At 40.3% G+C, this 15,689-nt stretch overlaps 1 long non-coding RNA gene across 6 annotated transcripts in view; it reads left to right on the top strand.

The window, feature by feature from the left end:
• The window catches only part of LOC107316176 (uncharacterized), a 43,416-nt gene that overhangs the window by 2,619 nt on the left and 25,108 nt on the right, over positions 1-15,689 (top strand). Inside the window, exons 1-3 of one of the 6 annotated variants that reach the window (XR_014948781.1) lie at positions 1,028-1,115; positions 6,219-6,278; positions 9,776-10,850. This is a non-coding gene — a long non-coding RNA (uncharacterized LOC107316176). Of the gene's footprint in view, positions 1-1,027; positions 1,116-6,218; positions 6,279-9,611; positions 9,743-9,775; positions 10,851-15,689 lie in introns of those variants that run through there. The other 5 variants (XR_014948783.1, XR_001556214.3, XR_001556209.3 and 2 more) reach the window with 5 other exon arrangements.

Genomic DNA, 15,689 nt, shown 5'->3' with positions numbered 1-15,689 from the left:
TGGAAACAGCTGGATGCAGACAGCTTTCCTAGCAGAACACCACAGTGCTGTTTTGTTTTAATTGCAAATGATATACTTCGTGGTGCAGCAAAACAAAGCCTTGCCCAAGAAAAGAAGGTATTGTAACACTTTGAGCTGAATGAATAGATTGAAGAGCTAACTCACTCAGAGAAACAGATTATGTCCAATTGCAAAGTTCTTGATCTGTGAAGAAAGCTGCATCTTTCAGCTTTAGCTACATAAAGAGGAAAAGGTGAGGAGCTGCGGTACCCTCTGGTTTTCCAAATGCTCTGCTCATTTTTGTAGAATCCTTTTTGCAGCTTCTCCTACGTAGAAGTCACCCCATGACCTTGCAAAGAGGGACAGCAGTTCAGTAAGATAATGAGTCACGGGCAGCAGGCATCTTAGTGGCAATAGCTGCAGCGTTGCCGGCATTCTGTTTCACTGAGAAATGTGTGATGCCTTAAGGAAAGAAAAAAGATCTGAAGGCGATTTGGGGCTGAGATTCGCTCAGATGAACGATGAGGCAGATATGTTAGAATTTAACTCTCAGTAGGTAGAAGGATCTCTTTAAGCTGTCAGCTGTACACACCTGCATACCTGAAATAGGCTGTTCTTTTCTACACAGTGCAAGTAGATTTCATATTGAATTTTACAATTCCTTCCTTTCATTGTGTAAATATAAACATTTCAGTGTTACATATGCTTTGAATTAATTTTCTGGGAAACCCACGAAGACTTTTGACTGAGATGGTTAATATTGCTCTGTGAGAACAACTGACAATCAGTTTTAAAGTGACAGGAGGAAATATATCCTGCCCCCTGCTGTGGACTCCACTCCATCGGTTACAGAGCGGCTCCCCAAGCAGCTGTTTTGTTGTTTGTCACACCAAAGGAGAATGAGACTCTCCAGCTGGGGCATGGGACCAGCAGCTGAGGGCAGAGCTTTCCAGAGTGAGTCTGTTCTGTCAGTGGCAGATCCATTTCAGGAGTTTCCCTCCCCTGCTAGAGATTTCTGCTTGCCCTTTGTCATGCCAAATCATGCCTTCAGTCTGGACACACTGTAGCTTGGAGGAAAGAAGCCTCTGCTGACAGTGGGGGTGGACTACTGGGAGGTAAGCCTCTTCAGCTCACAAAAAGAGATGCCAATTTTTATTAAGCTACTAAGCATTAAACAGCATTATTTTAAAACCATGCTTTTAAGTGATTGCTTTCTCTATGACACAACATTTCTCCATTAGTATTTTACTCATGAACGTCTATTAGTTATTCTAAAAACATGAGACTAAAGGACATTCAGAACTGAGAAATTTCCTTATTAAATATCAGCATTCAAGACCCAGGCAAGTGCTTGATTTTGAAGGGCACTGAACATCCAGACTAGAAAAGCATTTAATTAATGCTTGACATTGAATGTCTAAATGAAACATTTTTCACAAAGACATCAGCAGATTTAAGGTGAGCGCTGACTTCAGAACTTCTGTACTTTAGGAACTAAACATCTCGAAGGGTTGAAAGATAACCTTTTACTTTTGCTGCCCTCTGACTAGTTTGCACTATCATTTGATACACATTTATCACTGCAGTTTACAAAAGCATCTCCATTCCGCATCCATTTTCTGAGTAGTTTGCTGTTGTAGTGCAATGCACAGAGCTGCTTTTAAAATAATTCAGAGCTCCTTGCAGAAATTCAAGGACAGATTGGCTTTGCCCTTGTTCACCATTTGGTGAGGGCATTTTTAGCCCATGGGGAGTTTTCTGTTTACATTCAGTGTGTTTTCCTGCAATTCATAGAAGGGCAGTGTTTTCATAAGCCTTGTCAGCCTCAGTTAGAAAGAATGAAAAAAAGAGAAGGAACTTTGTATTTGCATTTTTGCAGTTCACTGACAATAGCTAATGGGAAGGAAATGTGTGGGCTGGCAATTAGTTATGCACTCTCACTCTCAGTATTACCTGATTGCCCACAGTTTGGTTTCAAGTTCAAATGTTGATTAATGGGAAGTGATCTGATTTGGCAACAGTCCGTACTTGAAAGTAGAACTGACTGAATAGTTGGTATCAATGTGCAGCTCTAGAGTGTAACATGAGGATTTTTATTTGTAAATCCCCATGATTAAGAAGTGGTGGAACATTTTTGTGTTAGGAGAAACATGCTCTTGGTGGCTTTCAGGTGAGCAGCAGAGAAATCATCTTTAGCTTGCACTGTGCCAATAACAGTATTTGAAGCAGCCTGATTTACCTGTATTGTCATATCCAGTTTGTGCTTTTCTGGCTATCAGAGATACCTGGTCATAGACAAAGTTGGTGAAGTTATATAGTAAGCACATTTACTGCTTTCCTTTGGAATGACAAGTTGAGCTGTCACTTATTTAGCTATCTGACAACATAGGAAGTAATTTTTGCTACTCTATTATTTATTTAAGGTACATCCCATCTAGTTATTTACAGAACTGTCAAGTGCTGTGATAAAGTTCACTGTTAGACACATAAGCATGAAAGGCTTTAAAGCTAATTCTCAGAGAAGGCCTCAGCCTTTTCTGTGTCATCATAGGGTTACAGGCCTCTCTTAGCAGTGGATTCATTTTTTGCTTTGGTCATTTTCCTGATGCCCAAGTAGTTATAGAGGCTTTTCTTTTCTTATTTCACTTCATACTCTTTGCCATTTTTTCAACCTAATGGCATTATGTTCTTCCTACTTTCATCCTTGTGTTCCCAGGCAATGCATCTGTAGTCCACATGCATTTGGATTTTCCATATGCTCCCTTTTTGCATTAGAGGCTGGTTGCATGTTCCCCATTCAGTCCAGCTGGCCTCCTGTTACACCTGCTGATTTTCTTGCAAGATATTTGTTTGCAGACAAGACAAACTGGTTTGCCTGTGTCTTTGACATGCTCCTTTTAATAGAGGGGTATGAATAATAAATCCACATTGCTGTGCTCTTACTATCTTCAATCACATCCATGGATGAGTACTTCTGCAATATCACAGTCATATTCTTTAATCTGCCTAATCCTTAATCACACGTTGACTAAGTTGATATGGCAGCTCCCCAGCTGTGTGAGATGGTTAAGAGACTGCAATGCAAGAAGGTGACTTCCTGATTCACAAGTATTATTGAAATGGCATTTCTGTTCTTAATGGAGAGGTTTACTCCACTTTGAGATGGAACCTCCTTGGAACAAAAGTAACACAGTAGGCACTTCGGATTGGCAGCTTACAGCAGATAAAGAGAAGTTTGTGACAGCCAACAATTGGCACCAGAACACTGCAGAAGTACCTACAGATATCATCTTTGTACTAAGTATTCTGGGAAAAGAAACTTATAACAGTGGTTTTGTACTGTTCTGTCATTAAAAAAATACATATTAACTTTTTACAACAAAATGAGAATTCCTCAAAACCAGGGAAAGAAGTTTAGCATAAGAATTTTTGTTTGTATTTATGTCTAACTTTTCACAGGAATAACTTTTCCATATGGCAGTTGGAGTTGTTATCTCCAAAGGGAGGAGGATTATGGCATTTCCTGCTTCCCTGTGGAAGTGCCTTATTTACTAGTGGGAATATTTCCATTGAGCCTCACTCAGCACACAGGAAAACAATAAAATTGTCCTTTCAAAACTATGTGTATGTGATCAACATCTGCAATATATTTCATGGCTTATGGATAATACATTGATTTCCCTCTTGCACTTAGTGTTAAGATCAAATCAGTGATACTGTGTGCAAAAATAAAGGGGAATTTTTTTTTAGGGCCTATGATTACTTTCTTTTCTTTCATTCTATAATTACAAATTCCACTTGTAGTCTACCTAGTACAGTCATACATGAAAGGATTCCTTATACTGTTGTTGGTCCACCTCAGTAAGTCAAGATATTATTTATAGTATATTGAGACTATGTTTAATTCATAACTTTGTTCCGAATTAAATGACAGGGCGCTCTTTGCCACCACCATAATAAAACTCACAGCTTAATTTCAACCAATTCTGCTTGTTTTTCCTAATCTGATAACATAGATGTACTGCTTTGCTGCTAGTTTTACAAGTGTACTTAGTGGGCTATTTCAGACTCAAGAAGTGCTTTGTTAAATGGATTCTATATTTCTCTGCACGGCCCCATGTGTCTTTTCATTTCTTAAGGGCTGAGTGAGCACTAATCCCATTGTCCAGATGCATCAAGGACATCTGCACAATGCTGTCTAGACCTACGTACACCAATCCTTTGACAGGAAGAACTTTCAGTGTAGGTGTTTCTTCAGATGCTTCCTCACAACAATATGGGTTTTTATTAAGGTGCTGTGGCTTCTGTGGAAGGGTTTCAGAGACAGTATTGTCCTGATCACACTTCTATTTGTGAAACAGCATTCAACTCAGTGTCTTGGAAGAAGGGTAAAATAAGTTTACTAAAGTGCAGGATGGAAGTCTACAGGCACTTTGTTGAAGAGATATTCAGTAAAATTAAAGTTTTAAAGTATTCTGAAAGCAAATTAGGAGGTTTTCTGCCTTTTGGAAGAGATTGCTTCATTGTCATTTTTCAATGTGGGCTGCTTTTTCAAAAGCAAAATAGTTCATGTTTTTAGAAGTTTTACAGGACTTGGCTTCTCTCAAGGACAAAAAGCAAAGCTACAGGACAAATGGAGCTCCTGTCTTTTAATAAGAAAAATGAGAGACTAGGAAAAAGTCCAGAAGAACTTCTCAAAGTTTTGACACATTGTGACATTCACCAACAACAGTGCTAAAGACAGCTTAAATAATCATTTCCTCCTTCCCAGCTGTATGTTTCTATTCCTGTACCAGGCCTGCATTGTATAGCCACAAGCATTTGTGCAGCATACTGTGAACTGAAATCAGGGAACTAATGCAGCTGCTGAATAATCTACTGAAGTATTTCTTATGAAACCAGGCTCCAAGTGACCCTAACCAGTGTTCTCCAATGGAACCCATGTTTACAGAACCTTGATCTCTACGTAGAGATGCATTTATATTGCAGGGATGCCCATCTGTATGTAAGAATGGAACAGGGATGTGTAAAGTGCTAAGAATGACACTGAATCCTTTTCCTGTGAGAGCAGAATCTCTTGCTGCTAGGCAGTAATTTAGGTCAAAAATGCCATCAACTTTTCCTTCATCTGTGGCTTGTGGATATAAAAACGCACATATGGAATTTGCAAAGCTCAAGCACTTGCTGTACAGTAAAGCACCATATTGGTAATTACAATTCTTATGACTCTCAATGGGCTACACCAGAAGATTAAAATAACTTTATTTTCCTGAGAGATTAAATGTTCTATACTTAAATAACTAGGATAGTTGATCATTGCTGTAAAGAAGCTGATAGTGTTTATTGCTGGCTTTGCATTTCCTGTGCAATGATATGTAGGTCATTGTAAAACCTAGGGAAGATAGACATGAGACTAAAACAGAGGGCTGAAAGTCATAAAATCTGAATCCTTGCCTAGTCTTGGATAAAAATCTTCCCTTCCTTTTACATACATAACTAAAGATAATATTTCTACAATGTACTATGGTGCTATATACATCTATTCTGATATGTGTATGTATTGTTTAATATGTTAGTGTGGAAGAAATTAGTCATACTAATATGCATATAGATGAAAGCTCTCTGTTTTATGGAAATAATAAGGGGGGAAAAAGATGTAAGACTGTACCTTAGACGAACGTGGGAAGTCGTGTATTGCCATTGCTGTCAGCTGAGTTTTGCATTTTTGAAGGGAAATGGTAATGAGAAGCCAAGATGAAATCAGAGCCTCATGTAACACCTGGCAATTACTACTATATTTTTCACTTTGTTTGACATTTTAGTTATGTTTTGACATATGTATTTGTGCAATATATATATACTGTGTATCTATAATAGCTTTACCCTCTAATTCTGTGACTCCATGTGATAAATCAGAGAGCTGTGGTGCTGTGATTGATATGTAGCTACACAGATGACTCAGCTTTACAAGAAGATATTTCTGAGGAAAGTCCAAAGCCATTCCTGAAAACTGTTCTATGTCCTAGAAGCTAATTATAAATAATGAACTATGTCTTTGGGGGGGGGGGGGAGGGGGGGGGGAAGAGATGCAAATAATTGCAAGGCATCCTTTCATTTATGAAGGCACCATAAGCCTGCCATACTCACTGTAGGAAGAAACAGAACTATTTCTGAGCTATTACTGAAGGGAAAATTTACAGTGTGTGTTGTAATTGCAGGAGTCTACATTATATCATCAGTCTGGTAGGATCGGGTGGAGACATGACGGCCTTGGAATGGTAAGTACTGACCTTTGGACACTGACAGAGGATGAACAAGGCTCCATAAAGCAGGGAATGTATTTGGGCTTCTAAATTACCATGATTGTCCAATATTTGAAAGATCGATGGAAGGTTATAACTGTATGGATAATGATGAATCTGCACCACCTTAAGTCTTTAAAAAAGGGCAAAGAAGACTTTGAGAATTTTAGATCAAATTGCCTCATTCCTTAAATTAAATAAATAAATAAATAAATAAATAGAAGGAAAATAAAATATCTACTTTCAGATACTTGCAAGATAATGAAGTGTTATGGAACTGTTAACATAACAATGTTGAATCAATACCCGTCTGACAGTCTAGCAGTCCTGGGCAGATAGAGTAAATCTTGGCTTAATATGACCTGTGATCTTGCCTCTCGTGCTCTTCCCATAGTTATCCAGGGAAATGCAGTCCAGTCAGGACACCACCACAGCCCCAAATAGTTGGGAAGTTTCTCCTGTTGAGTGGTTCCTAAGGGCTGACTGTCACCTGATACTACAGAGCACAGACATCCTTGGCAGAATGAGAACTGGCCACAGGGTTGTGGTTATAATTAGAGACTTGTTATTATAAATTTAGTAATCAACACAGCTTGTAATCTACAATTTCTAGGGCCTAACATAGCTTACAGTTGCACAGAATTTCTAGAATTTCCAGTTATGTGCACTTTCCAGTTACCTAAACCCTCTGTAGATCCAGTCAAATTCTTAACAACCAGCACATAATACAGTAATCACAAGCTAGACTCAGGCTTTAAGTAGAAGATCACATGTCAAAGGCTCGCTTAGTCCTCAGAATACTGCAACAGAGAAGGTGTTGCTGGCCACTGGAAGATCTCAAGTCTTGCTGTCCAGCAGCAGCACTGATCAAAGTCTCACTCAGAGTTTGCTGCTATTTTATAGTACATTTTATAGAGTGCTCACTGTACTTTCCTGTTCCACAATGGATGTCACCATGTTCTGGCAGCTCAGCACCTGGGGCTTGATAATGCTGGTGGCCTTCTCATCCCGTTAAAGGGTGTCCCTCCATGCTAGTGCCAGAGAGGAGAGAGAAGGGCAGAAGGTAATACACAGCCAGCCTCCTTATGGATGTTCACCTTATTGTTATTTGTGCTGGCTGTTATCAAGAGGTACTAGTACTAAACTCACAAGCTTGGTACTATTTTGTATCTTTATTTATGGCCCAAATAATGAAATAGCCAGTATGTTTAGTGGATATCAGGCTAGAATGACTCAAAAGCCCACTAGGTATCAGGATTCCTTTATGATATTATTGTGCCAAACTGAAGAAATGTTCTCAAACTCATGAAATGGCAGGCAAAAGAAAATGTTTCTGGCTATAAATACAAGCTGAAGAACAGCTGGTTAATCAGGAGTTTTGGGGTAATCCTAGATCACAAACTGATGAACCAACCAGTAGGAAAAGGGAAAAAAATCCAGTTATGCTAAGATGAATACACAGGAGCATTACACATAAGACCTATGCAGTAATCCTTTTGCTCCACTGCTAGAAAGGCCTCAGTGAGAATACTATCTTTTTGATGCTATCATTTCAATAATTATATGAATTCACTGAAAATAGGCCAAAGGATAATCTGAATTTTAGCAGATGTGATTCGTGATTTGAAGAATTGCAGTTCTTTAGAGATGTATGGGAAAGAGGAAAACAGTCTTGAAATATACAAACAGTGCTGGAAAGATAACGAGAAGAGCTGTCTTCATTGTCCTCTGTCACTGAATCATATAAAGCCTGAGGCCTGGTTTTGTTTCTGTGATTTTTTTTTACTTTGAGGTTAAACAATCCCATCTTTTATCCCCGATAAGAAATAATGAGTAGAATTGCAGGAAAAAATGAGTGAGATTAGACAGAAAGTGAGAGTCTGGCTAGGTCGGTATGGGAATAGACTGCTCACTGCAATAAGCTGTGCTTGCACACGCCACTACTGGATTTTAAGAACAGCTAAAACAGGTTGAAATATGAGATTTCTGAGCCCAACTGGTGCATTATGCATGCAGCTGTTCTGTTGGCTGGTTTGATTCGCCTCGAGCCTCTATGTTAATTACAATGACAAAGATAAAACTTGCCAGCAATCTTAAAAATAGATGCTACTACCTTTAATCAAACACAGCATCCACAGGCAAATGCCATTTAACAGCACCAGCTGTGGGCAAAGGTTCAGTTCTTAGCTGGAGCAGCCATTTATCCTTTGGTTTTGTTCGATCTGGTTGGATTCAGCTCAGGGAAGATAAAATAGAAAGCAGGCATTCCTGTTGTAAAAGGCTTCTGAAAGGACTGGGATGAAAAAGCAAATGGGATCCTGGGCTCCATCAGGAGAGGGGTGGTCAGCAGGGATAGGGAGGTGATCGTCCCTCTCTACTCGGCTCTTGTGAGGCCCCATCTGTTGTACTGTGTCCAGGTGTGGAGCCCTCAGTACAAAAAAGACATGGAGATTTTGTTAAGGGTCCAGAGGAGGGACAGGAAGATGATCAGGGGGCTGGAGCACCTCCCCTATGAGGACAGGCTGAGGGAGTTGGGTTTGTTCAGCCTGGAGAAGAGAAGGTTGCGGGGTGACCTCATTGCAGCCTTTCAATACCTGAAGGGAACTTACACCCAGGAGGGGAGTAAACTCTTGGAAAGGGCTGATAATAGCAGGACATGGGGAAATGGTTTTAAGTTAAAAGAGGGAAGATTTAGGTTGGATGTTAGGGGGAAGTTCTTCACTAGGAGAGTGGTGAGGCCCTGGAACAGGCTGCCCAGGGAGGTTGTGGATGCCCCGTCCTTGGAGGTGTTCAAGACCAGGTTGGACGGGGCCCTGGGCAACCTGATCTAGTAAAGGTGTATGTTTGGTGGCCCTGCCAGGCAGGGGGTTGGAACTACATGATCCTTGAGGTTTCTTCCAACCCGGGTCATTCTGTGATTCTGCGTGATTCTGTGGGCTCGCCCGCGGCTCCCAATTGCCCCCTACCGGCCGCCGCCTGCCGCTCGCTTCCCGGAGCGGCGTGAAGGTTCGGTGGCGTCACGCATAGAACTACAGCGGCAGTCGGCTGGAGCGAGCAAAGTCCGTGTTTTCCAAGTGCAGTAATGCAGCTGGTTCAGCTGCTCCTGAGGAACGTAATTCTGCGACGCTGTAAAATCGCGTTAATAGTGCCGCAATAGCGCATTTTCTTGATGCGATTCTTGGCTGTATGATGAGAGTTAAAGTATCATCACAAGTTTCTTCCACTGGCTGGATTTTGCTGGGAATAAGGTTGGTGGGAAGCTTATTTCTTGATTCAAGCCTAAGTGACTTCAGCTTTTAAATCTGGAAGTTTCTTAGAGCCTGGATTCGTTGAGTGCCTGCTGCACGTAGCCCACCCCTGTCCTGTGCTGTGTGAGCAGATGAGCTCACACAGAAGTTGGACCATTCTTCCTCTTATCATTTACACAAATACTTTCACTTCTGTTGCAACTCCTCACAACTTCGGCCGTGCAGTCCTTCAGACAGAAAGTACAACGAGGAAAATCCTAAGCACAAAAAACTCCTTGGCTTTCCTGCCCACGAGGGAGAGGAACATTACAGAAGAATCATGCATCAGGAGTGGACAACTAGCAAATGAGGCTTGGATCCCACCTGAAAGCAGCTATCGGTATCATATGGAGCTTGAAATGAGCCTTGTGCAAGTAGGGTTCTAAAAGCCTCATTTGGAACCCAAATCTGAAAGCATCCTGCTTTGTTTTGTTATTTTAATGTTGAATGTTTCTAAGTTGTGTGTTTTAACTGGAACTGCAGGAACCCAAGGCTTCCAATCGCATGCAAACCTGCCCTAATCTGACACCTATTATGAGCTTAAAAAAATATCGGAGGAATGTAGGCTTCTACCAGAGCCTGCCACCAAAGTGTGGAAACATCCTGCCAACGTGTTTGCTCACTGCTGTAATGAACACATGCAAGATTAGAAAGTTTGTTTAGGTATTACTGGGAACCTTTTTCCATCACAATCCTTTCAACTGTTTCACAAGGACTGAGCAGGAAATTCGGCCTTTGGGCTCATGCGTAAGGTACGTGTAATGGTGAGGGAAGACAGCAGCGCCAGGCTGTAACCCAAGGAGCTGCTTAGTGAGTACACTGTGGGTCACTACCAGACTAAGGTACAGGAACTTGCAACGACATGAACAACAGAGGGGAAATAAGAGTCACGGCCTAAATTGGCTCTTTTGTCAGTGTCATGTAATGTGCTTGGGATAGTTTGTATGGCACAACTGCAATATAATTGCAATCAAGAAATGAGTATGTAGATTTTAGGTGGGTTGGGATTGCTGTAACATAAATCTGAGGCAGGGGAGGAGCTGCAGCCCAGTGATGCAGAGAGTCAATTTCTCTGCTCTGTAAAATACATCCTGTGATTTCCTGCTCATGTATTGCTTCTTAGTGTAGTCAAGCACAAACTATTTAAGGCAGGGATTCACTGTGCGTGCAATTGTATGTAATGTAATAATAACGATGAGTCTAATTGCTATTGTTAAAAAAAAAAAGAAAAAAAGAATAATAATAATAATAATAGCTGTGATTTCTGCCTTCCAAAGTATTTTCTTTGAAGTAATCAGGGACTTGTTGCTAGGCAGTTAATATTTCAGGTACCTTAAATATTTTAATGCGTCTGTGCCTGCTGTTTCTAGGCACCAATATTTGTTTATGTTATCGTTATACAACCCTTTCTACCTTATATCCTTTGTTCAGTCTAAGCTAATGGATCCATACAGTGAGATTTCAATCACACAGGTGTTTTTTTTTCACAGGTTTACTACTGAGAATGACAAAATTCCTCTGATGCAGATTTGTTCTTTATCAGGATGTTTTGCACTAATAGCATTTACTCTTTCTTTGTGCAGTCCCCCTCCCAGGTGTGTTCTGTCTTTATGAGAGCTTGGTATGTAGGCATGTAGTAATTTTAATAAAGCTTTGAATTTAATGGTTGAGAATCAAGATTGAAGATCTCCTTTAATTGTGGATGTAAACTAGGAGTTGAAATACTGACTTTTTTGACCAAGCTCTAAATTTTTAAGGGAAGTCTTCACATGTAATCTCTGATAAGATAATAGGCCAAGAGAAACAATAAGATTTCATGGTAGCTGGATGGCAATTGAAGAAGGTAGGGGTGAGGTATAAGATCTCATCAGAAATTACAGCTTTGAGGGAAGGTTCTGGGGACCAATAAGCACTAACAACTACTGAAATATGTAAACAGGGGAATGTGCTGCCACTACTTCAGTCCTTTGGAAGAATCATAGAATCACAAGGTTAGAAAGGACCTACAAGTTCATCTAGTCCAACCATCCTCCCATTGCTACCACAGCTACTAAACCAGATCTTGTAGCTCCTCCTCCTCCAGACAGAAGTAAAACCCTCAAATCTTTCTGGCAGCTCAGCAACACTGCTTTAGATTTTCTTTGGTTTCATCTCAATTTTATTCAAATAAAATAGAAAAATTCCTGCTGAGTTAAGTGTTCTGACATTCTGAACTTAAGCTCCGAGCTGTGCACTTGGAGAGCCATGAGACACTGTTGGCTCTTTGTATTCTTTGCCTCAGATCCATATGGGCTGCAGAAAATATCCACTATCTGCTTGCCAGCTCTGTGGGAAATACACCAGAGTTGCTCATTTCTGCAAAGGAGCTGAGCTTTCCTGAAAGAATAGAAACAGATGAGAACTCAAAGTTCACCAGATGATGAGAGGTGATAAATCAGGGCCTAAAGTAATTCATGTGATGATTTTGCAGGCACAGTCTGTTCATTACCAGGTATCACAGAAAGTTCCTTACCACTTTGTTGCTAAATTCAGCATATTTCTTCCACTGTTTTAAAACTAAGACACCCCCCACACACACACTCCTTTAAGTGCAATGGATTTAAAATTTGTGAATGCAGCTGAACAGCCCTGCAGACAGATCCTCTGTGCACTGAATGTGTGTAATTAAAGTAATAGCACATCAAAGTTCATTACATTTTCTTGCCAGCTTACCTCATTTCTTAAAAAATAAAAAATACCATTTCTCCATAGGAGAAACCACTTATTATGTCTCTTCAACCTTAAGCTTTTTTTTTTTTTATCAATTAGTGCAAATTCTAACAGTGATTTCTGAGTTTGCTGTGGAACACGCATTGCACATACTGTACAGTCCTTGTACAGATGTCTGATGTAAGGGACCACAGATGATGACCTCCTTATTCCATGTTTAATTCTGGAAAGCAAAGGATGTCTTTACAGACAGGTGCCCTTTGGCATCCTTTCCAACAACATGCATGCCAGATGCACCTTTCTTTTTTTGGTAAACTGAAGTTTAATGTGAAAGTTTCTACTTCTGGTTGGTTGCTGCAGGGATGCTGAAGGCTGAACCTCTTCCATCTTTTTGAGCAGATTCTCAGCTTCCAGAGCAGCAGTGGAAATTCTAGTGGGCAATAACTGAAATACCCTCTAATTCCTACCCCTTTTTTAAAAAGTTGCCTATTTATAAATTCTGGAAGCATATTTGACAGAGAGTTGGTACATGTTCCTCTTTGTAACCAGGTTCTTGTCCATCTTAAAATAACTCTTGCTTTGGAATCCACTGGCTGGCGTACATTTGTATCTAGTATTACAAAGGGCGGACAGACCATTACACAGTGCTTCATGGAACTGCAGGCCAATCCCATCCCCAGTGCTATCCATGTGGTTTTTGTACACAGCTAGGAAATCCAGATTATCCAGGTCGTTCTTTGTGCAGCAAGGCTGATGTGTCTTAGTGTCACCCAATTATCTTTAAGCAAATTATTTGCTATGAGTAAAATAAACAGACAAGTTCGTTTGGATCTCCTACAGCACTGTGAGATGCTTCTCATAAAAGTAAAAGGCAGAAGTGCCAATAAAATCGTTGTATTGATACTAAAATTATTCTATTCATGATGACATCATGATGACTTCATGATGACAGTATTATGTGTATTATGTGTCTGAAGAAACATTTGGATTTTAAATCCTAATGCTTATGTTAAATATAGGAAACCATATTTTTAAGAATGAACACATTGCTTCTATCTGTATTCTATCTGTATTCTACAGCCTGCACGACTGAGCCCAGATTAGCTTTATCCAAGTCTTTTCACCCAAGTGGCCCAAACTGCTGTTGACCAATACTAGCTGCTGTAACAGACCCAAATATTGATCCAATATTCAATATCTACAGCCAGTAATTTGAAATTTAGTTTCATTAGGTACCTGTATTTTGTTACTAGGGCTAAACAGGACCAAAAAGCACAGAAGTTACATCTTAGACTGACCTTTGTCTTATTCAGTAGATCCATGCCGGCTACCAGAAGCTTTTTATTGTTTCAACTATAATTTTAAAAGAACGTCCTGACCCCAACACGATATCCTCACTAAGGATACTGAGCCAGCCTTCCTAGGCTGGTTTACATTGCTGCTAGAGCACAGGGGAATGACCTGCCTCTATAAACTGTGCCGTGTTGCCTCCCCACCACGTGGGTTAGTGTTTTGCTTGTACACTTTTCCTTCCTCAACTCATCTGCAAACAGAGCTGACCTAACCTGAAGTTGGAAGTAAAACATATCCCAGATAAGGGACCCGCACCCCCTGCCAAAGGAAAGGAATTTGGCACCAAACAAGTACCACGCTTCAACTCTTGGGGGCTTCTTCCTCAGTGTATGCTATGATTTGGTCGTGTGTAAACAGTTAAAACACTATTTTTATAGGAAACACAATGCCTTCTGCTGTGATAGTTTAAATATAGAGAACAGACCACTACTGGCATTTGAAATATCACTGGATAAGATAATGCAATCAGAAAATAGCCTAAGCTTTTACTGTGATTCTGTGTACAGGCTTCTCATATCCCCGCTACTTTTAAGTGAGCTGAAGCAGTGTCTTTCACTGGCTACGGGATTATTTGCATACAGAATAAATAGCTTCATTTTTTGGTATTGAAAATCTTTGGGTTATTTTCATTTCTGAAATGGCTATCACAAATGCAGTATGTGCCTTTGAAAACCACATTTCACAGCACACTTTTTTGTCACACTTGAAATGCTACGTCATGCAATGTAATTCAATCATTAGCACTAAAACCTTAATTGCTCTCTGCTTAGGTTTCAAAGCCAAGTTTCCACAGCGCAGGGCAGCTCATACACCAGGTAGTACCCTGGTGCAGAAATGCAAATTTACAAAGGATTCTTTTCTTCTCTGCTAGCTAATCACCTCATTGGCACCAATGCAAGGATGCAAGCAAGCTGTGCAAAAACAGAGCAGGTCAGAAACTTACAGGGACCAGGTGGGAGTCTTCACTTTACCAGTTCCCTCTATATTCCCTCATCCCAGCCTGCATGCAAAATGTGCACACTGATGTGTCAAGACAGACATGCTGGGCTGCCTGTAGTTTACTCTTAAGCAACAGAGGAAACAAAGAAAGGCTATGACTCAGAGCAACAGTCTTCCAACTAGGCGGCTCCAGGGCAGCCAGATGTACTTTCCCTTATTAGGACAGATCATGAAACCTTTCTTCATTTTGAGTGGTACCTAATTCTGCAGTAGTATTGCTGACTATAGGAATCATCTCTTATAGAGCTGCTAGCAGAAAGCAGCTGTAGCTCTAGCTTTGCTTCTTAAATAAAGTTTTATTTAAATTTGACTCCACCTACTCTGACCAACTTGAATAGTTTAATATGAATCAGGCTCCATTAGCAGCAGATAACGTGTTTTCAAAGGACAGCACCTGTTCAACTTCCTGTAAATAGCATGTTTTTATGACTGTAATCTAAATTTCCACGTTCCCATCTCATCTAATGAGGTGGTTTTGATCTGAACTACTTTAGTGAGCTACTAAGGAAAACCAGGAAGAGAAGCAGCCTTTTGCCTCCCACAGACTTTGCTTGTATCTTGACAGTAAAAACCATAACTGATTTTCTTGGATTTAGGTATTTTTGTTGTATGATGTCAGAGACATGTGTCCTCAGCTGAAATGCAATCCTGCAGGAGGAATGTGTCACTGAAGTGAGTTCATACAAGAATTATGCAGGCAGATGAACTTTCACACCTCTTCTGCTGGAATGCCTGCAGTGCTGCTGCAAAAGTCAGAGCAGCCAAATGGTTACAAGACATTGTGTATTTTTACATGGTGTTGACTATCAAAATGAAACTAAAAGAAGCATCAGTGTTCTACCTACAACTAAGCAGGCACCTCGCAGTCCATCTGTTATTCAAGAACACTTATGGTTCTGTTAAAATAAGAAGCAGCAGTTTTAGATGACCTGTCCAAACCTATCCCTTAAAGTCAGGTGTTCAAATGGGTTTAAAACTAATTTCCAATTGAACTCCATGATTCAGACTATAATTGCTTTAAGCATCTCTATAATTTTCT

Source organism: Coturnix japonica, chromosome 8, assembly GCF_054131305.1.
Source record: "Coturnix japonica strain WE chromosome 8, WE-NBRP24, whole genome shotgun sequence".
NCBI classification, from domain to species: domain Eukaryota; kingdom Metazoa; phylum Chordata; class Aves; order Galliformes; family Phasianidae; genus Coturnix; species Coturnix japonica.
Note: the sequence above shows the minus strand (reverse complement) of the source record. Positions and strands in the feature narration are given on the sequence as shown.